This window comes from Bubalus kerabau, chromosome 3, assembly GCF_029407905.1.
Source record: "Bubalus kerabau isolate K-KA32 ecotype Philippines breed swamp buffalo chromosome 3, PCC_UOA_SB_1v2, whole genome shotgun sequence".
In the NCBI taxonomy this organism is placed as follows: Eukaryota; Metazoa; Chordata; class Mammalia; order Artiodactyla; family Bovidae; genus Bubalus; species Bubalus kerabau.
This window is the reverse complement of record NC_073626.1, coordinates 174,793,323-174,808,988: the sequence shown is the minus strand read 5'-3', so window position 1 is coordinate 174,808,988 and position 15,666 is coordinate 174,793,323. Positions and strand designations below refer to the sequence as shown.

Here is a 15,666-nt window from a genome sequence, read left to right as displayed (position 1 = left end):
GAGGGTAAATCAGATAGTGATTCCCAACTGGTCTACCTTCCAACACATCTTTTGTTGTTTATTAAGCAGTAATTAATAAAGAATATATTCATTGAGCTTCTATTAAATGGAGGCATTACTAGGTGAAACAGACAGGATCTCCCTATCTGCGAGAGGTTTACAAAATCCAAATCCCTCCAATCTAGTATTCAGTACTTTCTGTGAGCTACTAAACTATTCCTAGGTCCACCGCCCATTCTAACCTTCTGGTAGTTTGGTTACTTACAAATTGTGGATGGATGCCCAGCATTTTGGGGGGTGCCTGGAAGTGCCTTTCTTCTGATCCCCCACTGGTCTGACTGGGGAAAGATACGGAATCAGCCTTACAAATGGGAGACATGGGAGACAAGCAAGCCGCTTTAACAGCAATGGGAAGGTATCAGATTAGGATTAGACTCAGTTGCAAATAACAAAAGAAAAAATAAAGGCTTATGATAGAAATTTATTTCTCAATTCATGAGAAATAATTCATAAAAGTTCAAGGCTGCTCTGCCATTCTCAGCAATTGGTTTCTAATCTTAAGGTAGACACGTTATGGCCCACATTCCAGACAGGGGGGAGGGAAAAGAGAAGAAAGGTACACTTTTCCTTTTAAGAAGACTGCCTTGAAAGCCCGGCACATTTCTGCTTACATCTCATTAGCCAATGTGTAGTCACATGGCCATACTGGGATATGTAGCACAATCCCAGTGGGGATTTTAACTGGGCACAATGTGTCCCTAAAAATAGGTGCTCTGTTATTAATAAAGATTGGTAGAAATTGTACTAAAAGATAACCAGCTGTCTTTCATGGGTGGTATTTAAAACCGTGAGAAAGGTCCCTAGGAATAAACCCTGGGAAACTTCAAACTTTTGAGGTAAAACAGTGGAAGAAAAGCCAGTGAAAGAAACTGAGAAGCAGGGGCTGTGACACAGGAGAAAATTCAAGCTGGCATGATGTCACAGACACCTAGATAAAAGGTTTCCAGGGGGAGTGGTCAATTATGACAAATCCCACTGAGAAATCAACACCGATAAGAACAGGGAAGTGATCACTGGATTTAGCAATACCAAAGAGGTCCATAAGGAGGCGAAATGTTCCTCCTCAAGGAGGAAGGAGATTTGATGCTAGATGGCTAAAACAACCACTGATTTCTGTATACTGGTCAAAGTATGCTGGGCTCTGCTGTTGTAACAACCCGTATATCTCAATGCTTCAACACATTGGTATATTTCTCCCACTCATACAAAGCCTGCCTACTGGGGCAAGGCACTTTTCCGGTCACTCAGGGAGATCCATGGCACTTTCTTCCTGGGCTCAGAGAAGGCAATGGCACACCACTCCAGTACTCTTGCCTGGAAAATCCCATGGACGGAGGAGCCTGGGAGGCTGCAGTCCATGGGGTCGCTAAGAGTCGGACACGACTGAGCAACTTCACTTTCACTTTCCTACATTGGAGAAGGAAATGGCAACCCACTCCAGTGTTGTTGCTTGGAGAATCCCAGGGATAGGGGAGCCTGGTGGGCTGCCGTCTATGGGGTTGCACAGAGCCGGACACGACTGAAGCGACTTAGCAGCAGCAGCAGCTACCACCTCAACCCAAGGTCTTAAGGATGGCCTCAATAGGGGAGAGAGAGCCGGAGGGTGTGTGTGTGTGTGTGTGTGTGTGTGTGTGTGTACACACGCGTGTTCAGTCATGTCCAACACTCTGCGACCCCATGGACTGTAGCCCACCTGGCTCCTCTGTCCATGAGCTTTTCCAGGCAAGAATACTGGAGTGGGTTGTCATTTCCTACTCCAGGGGATCTTCCCAACCCAGGGATTGAACCTGCATCTCTTGTGTCTCTGGCGTTGGCAGGCGGATTCTTTACCACTGCGCCTCCTGGGAAGCAGGAGGGTTGTGCACCAGCAATTAAATACATCAGCCTGGAAATGACATATGTAACTTCCACTCATAGACTATTAGAACTTGTTACACAGGCTCAATTTAATTGCAAAGGAGGCTGAGAAATGTAGGGGAGAGGCATGGACTATTTATAATAGTAAGTGACATTATCTCAGCCACAGTTCCCTATAATCATCATTGACTCTGTTCTTGGTGACCAATGTCCTGAGCAGTTGCTTGGAGGAGATGTGTGCCTGTTGTAGGGATGAAAGATGGGGGAGAAGGCTGCTTTGTTCCTTGGGTTAGAGTGTGCTGAAGGACCTGGGGACCTGTGATTCCAGACAGACCCAGCTGGCTTTGAGATGCTTCCTCCTGTGCAGCTGACAGAAACAACTGTCAGAATTGTTGAATAGCTTGCTGAAAAGCTCAACACGCCAAATGCTTGCTTGTCTTGGCTCTGGTTCTCAAACAAACCCTGCCTCAGCTCCAAGCTGCCACCACCAGTGCTTTGGCAGAAAAGTGACCTCTCATAAATATCACTGGACTTTGCTATGACCCCATTTCTTCTGGATTTTGTCTCCTGAATCCATCACCCTTGAAGCAAGGGACTAAAGCAATTTCTGTCATTCTTTCCTCTGTGTCTCCACTTGATACAAGCAGAGCAGTGACTCAGGAAGATGACAGGAAAGAGAAGGACTCTCATCTGTTCATTCAGTAAACATTTATTATACTTACTTTGTGGAAGGCTGTTTGCCAAGCACTAGGGTCATGGAGAGGAACAGTCTAATGGAGTTGTAGATAAGAAAGTTTGTGTCAGCCCTTCCTCAAAACTTTCTACAGTTCCCACAACCAGCTGCATCTCCTTCCATGCATCTTGCTTCTTTGCAAATGCTAATCCCTCTGCTTGTAATCCCATGGATGCTTTCAGGTTCATTTTCATGGTCATCACCCTCCTTTCTACTTTCAGACTCACCTCCTCTCATGTCCCCAGGACATGATGTAGATAACCCCAGTGTCAGTAAAACCTATTACCAGGATGACCACGTGATTTACTGTCCAAACCCAGGACACTTTTGAGAATGAAAAGTGAAAAATGAAAGTGAAAGTGGCTCAGTCATGTTCAACTCTTTGTGATCCCATGGACTATAGTCCATGAAATTCTCCAGGCCAGAATACTGGAGTTGGTAGCCTTTCCCTTCTCCAGGGGATCTTCCCAACACAGGGATCGAACCCAGGTCTCTCGCATTGCAGGCGGATTCTTTACCAGCTGAGCTATGAGGGAAAAAGCCCCATTTGAGAATGAAAGGGAATGCTATCATCAATTGCTTCAGCTCAACAGGTGTCAATCAATCTGTTCCAGGCAAACTAAAAATTATGGTCACCCACGCCTACACCCAACGTCATAAAACCTGACACTTGATGCTTTCATGTCTCAGCCCTTTGAGATGATATTGCTATCCATATACTTTTAATTTTTTTTTAAATGTGGACCACTTTTAAGGTCTTTATCAAATTTGTTACAGTATTGCTTCTGTTTTATGTTTTGATTTTTGGTCGTGAGATATGTGGAATCTTAGCTCCCGAGACCCTGGGTTGAACCCACACCCCCTGCATTGGATGGTGAAGTCTTACCCACTGGACTGACAGAGATGTCCCATTGTTATCCCCATTTTTAAGATGAGGAGATAGAGCCACAGACAGAGAAGAGACTTATGGTCTCACACCAAGAAGGCAGCAAAACTGGCCTGGGAAGTTAGAACATCAGATTTCAAATCTTGGGCTCTTCTGACTCTAGGGATCAGTAGGTACCACCACACCCGACTCCCTAGTACGACAGAGTCTTACTAAGTTAGTCATGTGTGGTTCTCCCCCAGACCCAAGATGTAGAGGGAAGGTAGAAATGCAGTCTTACTTATCTTGTGCACCAGTTCCCCCCAGCCCTTGGTGTAGAAAAGGTCTTAGGGCATGTTTGTTGAACGATGACTTCTTGAGGTTAGAGCTTTATGTTTCATCTTTTAAAAAATATTTATTTGTTTGACTGTGCTGGGTTGTAGTTGCAGCATGCGGGATCTTCCTTGTGGCATGAGGGATCTTGAGTTGCAGCATGTGGGATCTAGTTCCTTGGCCAGGGATCAAACCCAGGCCCTCTGCATTGGGAGCTCAGATTCTTAGCCACTGGATGACCAGGGAACTCTCTGTGTAGTTTCTTCTTAAAATCTGAGCCCCTTTTTCACACCTGGTACCTAGCACAGTGCTTGCTATGCATCTGTTCATTCCATTAACACTTATTAATCACCTACCACGTGCCTGGTACTGTGCTGGTGATGCAGCAATGAACAAAATAGATAAGGTCCCGGTTCTCATGGAGCTTACAGTCCGGTGGGGGAAAACGTACAATCACAAATAAACACAGTTACAAATCAAAATAAATGCTAAAGAAAAATACTAGATACTGAATTTTAAGAGCTATTTTGGGGTACATTTAGTAGGTTTTTATCATAGATTGGATGGCTGAAACAGATGAAGACAAAAAGAAGGCGCAGTTTGGAAAGAGAAAAATGTCGGTTTGGATGTGTGGGGCTGGACGTGCCTGTGGGGTTTCTGTTTTAATCTTCCTACGTCTAGCCAGGTTAACTGATTTGCTCCATACTGAAAAATTGTGGCAAGGGAAAGAAACCCCCCTCAGCCAGCCCAAAGAGAGCTGGCCTCCAGCTAGCATGGTGGTTCTAAGAGGGGCAGAAGGCAGAGGATAAGCAGAGAAAGGATGTGCTCACGGAAACAATAATCAGACCTCCCAAGCTGCAGTGAAGACAGCGGCAAGCTGCCAAGGAGCGGGCTGCGTTACATCCAACAGAGAGAGCAGGATCGCCGCGCCACCCTCCTCCTCTAGGGGCCAGCGCACCCCCGGGCGCTCTAACGAGGGGAGGGGGCTGCTCCGTGCCTGGAAACCCGAGCCGTGCGGCTGGCTCCGCGGCAGGACCCGCCAATCGGGCTGTGCCTGGTGGCGGCACCACGTGACTCGCCTCCCCATCTCCTCCCATCCTAGCTTTCCAGGGAAGACGGGCATCCCCGTCATGGTGCCACCCCGGCCATCCCGCCCCCACCCCTCGCGTGCCGCAGCCGCGCGGGCGTGAGCTCCCGCGAGCCGCCGGGATTCCGCCGCAGTCCGCTGCGGCGCGGGGGAGGGGCGGGGAGGAGAGCAAGCTGCAGCCGCAGCGCACGCAATTTTTTTCCATCAAGGTCAAGCGTACCCACTTCCCGGCAAGGCTGCCTCAGGAATCCCTCCCAGCCATTACCGCCACTGCAGCCACTCAGGCGGGCCGCAGCATCCCTGGACCATCTGGACCACTGCCGCAGGCTCTCACTGGGCTTCCTGCAGGAACAGCGGGAAACAGGAGGGTCTCAATCTATCCTGCCCCACTAGCTTCCCAGTCACACACCTCATGTTGTGTCACCCAGCGTTAAACCTCCCGATAACCCTATAGGGGAGCATTAAGGCCCCTCATAGCCAAGCCCGGGTTAACCCTTTCCAGTCCCACGGCCTCCTTGCATTAGAGACCCAGTCCCTCTGGATCTCCTGCCCTTTCAGGTACAGCCATCACTTACATACGCAAGTGACTACTCTTGCTGTACCTTGTGCCTAGGGTGCCCTTTGCGAACACAGCACATTTACAAGACCCAGCTTTATTATGTTGGAGAAGACTCTTAAGAGGCCCTTGGACTGCAGGAGATCCAACCAGTCCATCCTAAAGGAAATCAGTCCTGAATATTCATTGGAAGCACTGATACTGAAGCTGAAACTCCCAATACTTAGACCACCTGATGCAAAGAACCGACTCATTAGAAAAGACCCTGATGCTGGGAAAGATTGAAGGCGGGAGGAGAAGGGGACTACAGAGGATGAGATGGTTGGATGGCATCACTGACGCGATGGACTTGAGTTTGAGTAGACTCCAGGAGCTGGTGATGGACAGGGAGGCCTGGCATGATGCAGTCCACGGGGTCGCAAAGAGTCGGATACGACTGAGCGACTGAACTGAACTGAACTTTATTATAATTCTATGGAGGGTGGGAACTGGTGCTGAAATGTCTCAACAAAGATCACAAAGTTGAAAGACTACAGTGTTAAGTAGGAGAAATAAACAGGGCCAGTGGGCAGAGGCATAAGAAAATCGTATGCCTAAAGGGCAGGGACCCAGCTCCCCACTGAGGTCAACACGTTCCTTGGGGGACTGTGGAACCTATGATGCCAGATATTATGAGTTTGCAGGAAAAATCACAAACCCAGATTTTTATGTGTAATCGCTCACTTTTAAAATATTGATTTAAAATTTTTTAAACATCCCGTGGACCAGATGCAGCTCATAGACCTCAGAGTGTGAACTCTTCTCTTTTGGAAAGAGGATGCCTTTTGCTGGGAAAATACTTTGAAAAACTCTTTAAGAAGGTGTGATTCTTGAAGCTCTCAGAGGCAGCTGTTGTGGAGGCAATGAGGAAGAGGACTTGGATTTGAATTTGTTCCTAAAATGATTCTAGATGTTTTAAGCTACTGAGGACTCAGAGAATCTATCAGAAACTGGAGGACTGAGTTTGGGAAATGGGCAGGAACCAAGAGTAGGGGTAAGGATTGTGGGAGGTAGAAGTGAGACAGCAGGAAGCCACCCTGGGGGACCCACCCACCAGCATCAACCGCTGTGAATGATAGCAAACATTTCCTCCCATCCTCATGGGGGCCTGCATGAGGGCCAGGGAGGGGCCCTGCCAAGGAGGGGCTTGGACTTGCAAAGGGTGGGGTGAGGGGGTGACCTGAAGACAAGAGGGGAAGCCAACTCCCCAACTCCTAAGGCTTCACACAGTAGGGTAATGCCTGGAAGGGAAATTGGAGCTTTCTTCGGAGCTCCATACGGCAGATACCCATGACCAGGAGATAGGAGTTGGCCACAGCTGAGGAAGTGTGGAGGGAAGCAGAAGAGCTGTTAAGGCTGTCTTGGGAACCAGTGTATTACTAGTTCACCCCAAGATCTTTTTTTTGTTTAATCATTTCTTAAAAACCATTTATTTGGGCACTAGTGATGGTCCATTGATTAAGAATCCACCTTGCAAAAAAAAAAAAAGAATCCACCTTGCAATGCAAGGGACACTGGTTCAATCCCTGGTCTGAGAAGATCCCACATGCCATGAAACAACTAAGCCTGCGTGCCACAATTACTGAGCCTGAGTTCTAGAGCCTGTGAGCTGAAACTACTGAGCCCCCGTGCTGCAACTGTTGAAGCCTGTGCACCTAGAGCCTGTGCTCTGCAACAGGAGAAGCCACTGCTATGAGAAGCCCACACACTGCAATGAAGAGTAGCCTCCCTCACTGCAACTAGAGAAAGCCCAAGTGACGCAGTGAGGACCCACCACAGCCTTGGCTGTGCTGGGTCTTAGTTTCGGCATGGAGGATTTAGTTTCCTGACCAAGGACTGAACCCAGGCCCCCTGCATTGTGATTGTGGAGTATTAGCTACTGGACCACCAGGAAAGTCCACCCTGAGGTCTTTTGTTGATATAACTATGATGTGGTCTCTTCCTCTGTCTCCCATTCTTGGAAATCTTCAAAAAATCTCCTGTATTCATTGAGGCTTCCTCAACTGGAGTGTTTGTGAAAATGGCTGAAGGGGCCAAGTTTTCCATCTGTTTTGGTATCGTGCTGACCAAAGACAGTACAGGCTGAATCAGTAGCTGGATCACAAGACATAAAGCCTCCCAGGAATTTGCAGTAATCTTGGAGAGGGTTTTGGAATAGGTACTTGGATTCGTCCCATGATCTCAAGGGGTCAGGAGATCCCTGGCTGACATCTAGGTTACAGTAATAAAGAACCAACTATAATTTACTAAGTGGTTACTTGCACCAGACATTGTGCACGTACATACATTATCTCTACAATCCTCACAGTGACTGTATGAGATATTATCATAATCTTCATTTTACTGATGAAGAAATTAAAGCTCAGAGAGGTGAAGTGAGTTGCCCAAAGTCACAGAGATAGGAAATGGTAGGCTGGACTTGCTCTCCAGCCGATTGCCCTGAGCAGAAGAAATAATCATCTTCTTTGGGGTTTTTCTGGACGGCACTTACTATGCAGAGTTATAATTATTGTTTTAATTTGTGTGTCTGTCCTTCTCATTCATCTATAAGGGGACAGGAGCCAAGCCAGTAATTTCAAGTGCCTGACACACAGAGGGGGTGTTGAGTACACGTTAAATCAATTAGTTTAAGGAAGATCAAAAGCAGCGCCCTCAAGTCTAAGGTGTTCGTGCTCTTAAGGAAGTGATTCACCCTTTCTAGGCCTCAGTTTTCTTGCCTGTGGAATGGGGATTATAGATCTCACAGGTTTATTGTGAGATTTAAATGAGACCAGGTCATGGAATTTCCATACAACTAGCAGCTGATGATAATGATAACATCATGATGATGATGATGATAGAAAAAGAAGCAGGGAAAGAAGCTATCCAGAAATGATTTTGATAGATAAAGAAACTATTCAGAAAAAAAAAAAATCCAGAAATTCCAGAACTGTATCAGTTCAAAGAGGAATTCTTAGGAGGCCCAGCCACTGTACAGTTTCCAAGACTACAGTGTCTTCATTCGTTCATCATTGCTGGAACACATACTATGTGCCACTGCTTGATTTCATTTCATCTGAAACTCTGCAGAGCAGATACTCAAGTTATTCTCACTCTACAAGTGAAAAAAAATGAGGTAAGAAATATGATGTGACTTCCACAAAGAGAACACAGCTACGGAGTGGCAGAAGCGGGATTTGAACTTAGATTTGTGTGGGTGTAAAACCCTTGTTCATTCTGCTTTCGATGCCACAGCTTCTTCAGTCTTCTCCTGATTCACCAGCACATTTATCAAACATCAACTAAGTACTAGGGAATACAAGGCCTAGACTATCTGAAAGTCTTTTCCAGGACAAGCTGGGAGGCAGACAACTCAGTGGATATTTAAAAATTCAGCCTGATAAGCTCTGTGTTGGGTGAAGTGTGAGTGATAGAGTTGCAAGGGGGACCCCTTCCAGGGTCCAAAAGTGGGCCCTTGTCTAATATTCGGAAATGAATTGTCCAAAGAGACACATGTGCTGACAATGCAAGAGACTTTATTGGAAAGGGGTGCCCAGGCAGAGAGCAGTAGGGCAAGGGAACCCAGGAGGACTACTCTGCCACATGGCTTGAAGTCTCGAGTTTCATGGTAATTAGGCTAGTGCCTGGGTTGTCTCTGGCCAATCACTCTGATTCAGGGTCCTTCCTGGTGGCATATGCATCACTCAGCCAAGATGGATCCCAGTGAGAAGGGTTCTGGGAAGTTGGTAGGCGATATGAACTGGAGTCTTCTCTCCTTTTGACCTTTCCTGAATTCTTCCAGTTGGTGGTAGCTTGTTAGTTCCACATTCCTTACCAGGACCTCCTATTTAAGATTGCTCATGCAAGCGGTTACTCTGGTGTCTGGCCAGGGTGGGCAGTTTCAGTCAGTAGTTCCTCTAACAATAGAAGAGAGTGCTACCTGCCATTCTCTTTGGTCTGCGGACCCCAGGTACATCTCAAACTCACTAGGTTGTTCCCTTCAAGTCTACCACCTCTCTCGGGTGGAGGGGGTTTTGCAGTGGGGACCAAAGAATAACCAACAATCCTCTCCAAAAGAAATCCCTCCTAACCAGCCTCTCCTCTCTCTTCATCTCTGTTTCTGTCTCTCTTTCTCTCTCTCTGTCTCTCACAGACACACAACCTCTCATGAGGTGGGTGATGGGGTACTGCTGGTAGAACCGGTTTCTCCACCCTTCAGGCATGCCCTGCCTGGGTGGTCCATGGTTCATGGCATTTGTTACCTCTGCCAGAATGACAGGAAACTTGCATTTAACATCCTGTTACACATTCATTAAAAAGAAATCAGGAAGGAAAGTCACCCAATCAATAGTGATTATCTCTCGGTGGTGAAGTTATGTGTAATCTCTATTTTCTTCTTCTTACTTACTTGCTTACATTTTTTTCTACCATGGATTTACTACTTTTGTAATCAGTAAAACTATTTTCACAATTATCTGTGGCCTCATAGGTGTGGGGGAAGGTCTATGAGAAGCAGTCTCAGAAGGGGATCTGTCCTGAGTACAGAAGGGACTGGACAAGGTAACACATGGGAGAGGTGAGGAAGTGAGAGGTCATCGAGGATTAAAAACAAGGGCCACCATTCCTTGACGTGCGATTCTCAGTTAACCCTCAAAACCAGTTTAGGAGATAAGCTATTATTTCACAGCTGAGGAAACCAAAAGCCGATTTCATAGAAAAAGAAACCAAGACTCGGAGAGGTTCCATTACTTGTCCAGGAACACACAGCTAGAAAGTGATGGAGGCAGGATTTGAATCCAGATCAGGGTATTTTTAACTTCTGGACTCGGGGGCCATTTCAAGACCTTCCAGTTGCACAATGTTTACATATTCCCAGCTCTTCACGCACACTAACTGATACTAGTACAAGGCAGAGGGGTGGGTGAGATAAAGATCACTGTCCTGTTTCCCAAATGAGAAAAGGCCAGAGAGGAGACTTGCTCAGCATAGAGTCACAAAGTGGCGGCACTCCTAGAATCCTCCTTTCTCTCTTTGGGCAGCCTTCCTCCTTCCGCCACCTTCTGCCAACTGCAGGGGCTTCCTTCTTGAAACAAGTGACTTAAGGTAAATTGCTGGACTTCCCCTTTCTCAAAACACAGGAAGTCTGTGTTGTTTGCAGCAGTGAGAGAACAATTTCAGGTCAGTTACAATATAGGCGGGGCCACATAGAAGACTGGGTCTTGTAGGGGTGGGGGAGTGGGGGTCTGAAGGGGGAGGCAGGGCTTCCTGCCACCAGGGCTGTTCAGAGGACCTGTATTTTTCCTTCCTGAGGGTCATGTCAGTGTGTCTGCCCAGGCTTGAAGTCATACCCCAGATCGCTGGATGAACTATTATGGAATTTAGAAAAATGAGCCCACGAGGAAAGAAGACGGGGGCCCCCCTCAATAATAATGATGCTAATAATGATGGTGATGATAATGACGGCCTATGTTTATGGTACAAAAACCTTTATACCAGGCACTAAGTGGCTAACACAAGTGAACTCATTTGAGTCTCATAACAGCCCTAGGAAGAAGATTCTATAGCTTTGGGGTCAAATAAAATTGGGTTCTAACCACAGTCATGCTGCTCCCCAGCTGTGTGACCTCAGGGACCTTACTGACATTCATTCAATAAATATTTTTGAACACCTACTATGTGCCATACTTTGTTTAGTGAACAAAACAAAGATCCGTGCTTTCACGGTGCTTACAAGGGAAAGCAGACAACTTGTAACCACAGTCAGTAAATTATGTCAGAAAATGATAAGGGCTAAGCAGGGTGAGGGGGTCGGGGAATGCTGAGGAGGAAGGAGGGTGCAGTGTTAAACAGGGGTGTCAGGGAAGTGAGCCTGAGGAGCATCCCCCCAGTGCACGCTGCCCACCCTGCACCATGTGCTTGCATTCTGAGGGTGTTGTTTCTTTGCCATGTAGCCTCCCAGCCTGATTTTCTGGCCCTTTTCTGCTAGATGACCTAGAGCAGACTTGTTTACAATTAATAAAACTAACTGATCCAGGTATCATTCTGAGTACCCACTTCCAGGCTTGGTACTTTACATTCATTATTTCATTTGCTCTTTATCCAGATGTGAGAGATAGATATGATGAACCCCATTTTACAGATGAAGGAACCAACTCAGAGAGGTGGAGTGACCTGACTAAGGTCACTTAGCCAATGAGGCACTCTCCTAAGGTGCCTTCCAGTGGTGATGGAAAGGCCCCGGCTGGCTTTTCCTCTCCATCACTTGCTGCTGTGTGTGCTGACAGCCCACAGCTCAGCTCTGCCTAAAGGGAAGGCATCGTGGGAGTCTGACCCTGAGCTGGAAAGACAGACAAGTCTGCAATGCCTGGGAGGACCACTAGAACCTGGAAGGGAACTAACTGCCTGTGCCTTGCCCTGGTCAGTGCTTCAGAAAGAGAAACCTTCTTGCCAACTGTCCCGTAAGCTAGAGACTTCTCTCTGAGGTCTGAGCCCAGTCACTGGGTGGCCTGATTCCCATGGAAGTGTGGAGATAGAAAACATGTGGGACTGCTGCAGTTGCCAGGCAACCAGCAGCTACACACTCACTTGACCGAGTCAAGAAGACTGCCTGATGCAGTCAGAGATTCTTGGATCTGAAACCGAAAGATGTCAATTCTAGTTCTCATTTGCTGTGTGATCTTGGGCAAGTCCCTGTCCTTTTTGGGAACTCAGTTTCCTATCTCTTGTATAAAGCACAGTCAGATTGTCTAAGCTGCAATATGAATAGACACCAGATGGTCAGAATCAAAGTGGGGTGGGACCAGAGGCTCAGGAGCTGGTCATCTGTGAGTGAAGACTCAGTCCTCCTCCTGCCCATTCTGTCCCAGCTGTCCTGGCCCTGGTTACCAGCTGAGGGCATAGACATTTCCTTTCCCACCCTGAGCTATTTCAGGCCACCCAGACTCCATCCCAGGCCCACTCCTACAGCTTCGTCTGGGAATCATCTTTGTACTCACAAGTTAGTGCAGCCACCGCCCACCCATCATAACTTTCCCCGTGGGGAGTTTCCTCTGTTCCTGCCAAATGCAGCTACCCAGTTCTGGGTGTTTCCCTGAATATCCATCAGAGGACCTTCTGACGCTGTTTGCCGAGATTGCACTGGTGGTAAACCCTGAGGGTGGTGCATTCTGCAGAAATCAGCAGAGTTAACTCATTCCATTTCACAACCATAACAAAAAATGACTGCAGCTGCAAGGGCAACAAATGCTTTATGTCCCTGATCTCACTTAATCCTCGTACAATCCAGAGGGATGGGAACAAAGGCCCCTGTTTTACAGATGAGGAAATGGAACCTCAGAGAGGTAAAATGACTTGCCCCAGGTCCCAGGAAATAGTGGAGTCAGGACTCCCATTCAGAGCTAGTGCCACAGCCTGGGGTTTCAAACCGCCGTAGGGTGCTATTTCTCCACAATCCCAGAGGAGGGCTCAACCCGCTTTACAGATGGACAAATCAAGGTCCAGAGAGAAGTGACTGGCCCAAGAGCACTCGGCGAGTTAATGTTAGGACAGATTCTAGGACCACTCCCTGCAGAGCCTCACCACACAGTAGAAAACAAACAGTTCCCCATGTGTGAGCAAGAAATCCCTAGTCTTAAGAAGTCCCCAGCAGCTCCTACAAAGTTGGAACATTGCCTAGGGTTCACAGACAAGGATCTCTAAAAGTCTCAGTGTTAGGACAGCGAGTCCCAGAGTTTCTTTGGGCAGCAAAAGACTGTGGGTGTCACTGTCTTGGGTCTACAGAGCAGGTTTCAACTCGAGCCACATCTGAGGTACTTTGGTGTGTCTGGAATATTCTCCCAGTTAGTGGTATTGCCTGGTTAATGTTCACCTGTCCACCTGACCTGTAGGTATCAGTTCAATATCACTTCCTCTGGGAAGACCTCTGTGGGACCCCATGTTTCCCCTACCATAGATTTTCATGGGTTCAGCTCTTTTCTGTAATAATGCTGACCACAGTTTGCCCTGTAGATTCATATCCAAAGCACATTTAAAACATCAACTTACCCTCCCTCCATCAGGCTTCCCTGGTGGCTCAGACGATAAAGAATCTGCCTGCAGTGCAGTGCAGAAGACTAGGATTTGATCCCTGGGTCAGAAAGATCCCCTGGAGAAGGGAATGGCAACCCACTCCAGTATTCTTGCCTGGAGAATCCCATGGACAGAGGAGCCTGGCAGGCTACAATCCATGGGGTTGCAAAGAGTTGGACACAACTGAGCAACTAACACTTTCACTTCAGTTTCATCCTCCAAGTGACCCCCAAGATGCAACTCCAGAGTTTGTATTATCCTCATAAAAACAAACTAATCTTTGAACATTCACTAAGATGATAGATGCTTAATATAAAGACAGATTGGAATCCCCCTGCAGCTGCCAGGAGCACTCCCAAATTCTCTGCCCAATCTCAATTCGCCCCTAGAGATAGGGTCTTTTTCTTAAAGGCAGAGTGGCTTCAATGTGCAGATATCTTAAGACAGCCTTTGCTTTAGTCACTCCCTTTGGCTGAGTTCTCAGATCTAGGCATACAAAAGAATTATTGTGGGGAGTTCTTTGGTGGCCTAGTGGTTAGTTTATGGCACTTTCATGGTGGAGGCCTGAGTGAGATTCTTAGGGAACCATCCTGGATGCCACATGGCACGGTCAAAAATAAATAAATAAATAAAGCTGCCATTCCTGGGGGAAAAAGAATAATCAGGCAATCAACATCATCAGTTTAAAAAAAATTATTGTGCATTATAGGTAATTTAAGGGTTTTCAAATGTAATTGTGAATGATATATGCTTTCCACGTGGGTGCTGACTTTTGAATCGAGCCTCCTTCTGAGACACCCACACTATAATTACGAACATGAAAGAGTATTGCATTTCTGTGCCCCACCTCTGGACCGGAAGCCCACGAGGATTTGATTGCCTCATCTCTCATACCCATATCCAGCATGAAACCGGGCACAGAGCAGGTACTCAGTAAATGTTTATTGAGGGAATGAATCACCTTTGCTTTCTTACTTACTGGAAGAAAGACCAGAAGTGGTCTGTGTGGGTCCAGATGGCTACGGGTACTCTCACTCTTTGAGGCCAGAGGCCACTGAGGCACCCGTCTGCACCTGCTCCTCTAAACACACAAGGCAGAAGCCATGTGAGTGTGAGTTTGGATGTGTGCATGTTTATTGGCTCACACATTTCTGTGACAACCAGTTTTCTATTTGGAGCACTTAATTGCATAACAGTTTCCTGTAGCTTCTGTAACACATTACCATAAATTTAATGGTTTAAGACAATATTTTTATCTTATAGCTGGAGGTCAGAGATCCAAAAAGGGTCTCGCAGGGGTTAAAATCAAGGTATTGACAGGGCTTGCATTTCTTCTGGAGGCTTTGGGGAAGAATCTGGTTCCTTGCTTTTTCAATCAAGCTAGAGCTGCATTCCTTGGCTTGTGGCCTTTCCTCCATCTTCAAAACTAGCAGCATCACATCTTCCAGTCTCTTTCTCTGTGCTTGCCTTCTCTCCTGTAAGGATCCTTGCGACTGTATAGGCCCACTGTGATAACCCAGGATGATTTCCCCATTTTAATTTTCTTTTACAAAAATTTATTTTTAATTTGAGGATAACTGCTTTACAGTGTTGTGTTGGTTTCTGCCATACAACAACGTGAATTAGCCATCAGTATGCATATGTTCCTTCCCTCTTGAACCTCCCTCCCACCTCCCCGCCCTCTAGGTTGTCACAGAGCACCAGGCTGAGCTCTCTGTGTTATACAGCGACTTCCCATTGGCTGTCTGTTTTGCACAGGGTAATGCATATATTTCAATGCTGCTCTCTCAATTCATCCCACCCTCTCCTTCTCCTGCTGTGTCCACAAGTCTGTTCTCTATGTGTCTCTGTTCCTGCCCTGCAAATAGGTTCATGGGTACCATCTTCCTAGATTCCATACATATGTGTTAATACACGATATCTGTTTTTTTCTTTCTGATTTGCCTCTGTATACAACAGACTCTAGGTTCATCCACCTCACTATTCATCCACTGACTCAAATTCATTCCTTTTTATGGCAGATTAATATTCTGTTGTATACATGTATCACAACTTCTTTACCCATTCATCTATTGATGGACAGCTAGGTT

The 15,666-nt window shown here is 46.7% G+C and overlaps 1 protein-coding gene across 1 annotated transcript in view; it reads right to left on the bottom strand.

The window, feature by feature from the left end:
- The window catches only part of ZBTB8OS (zinc finger and BTB domain containing 8 opposite strand), a 305,810-nt gene that overhangs the window by 281,831 nt on the left and 8,313 nt on the right, over window positions 1-15,666 (bottom strand). The window lies entirely within an intron of this gene.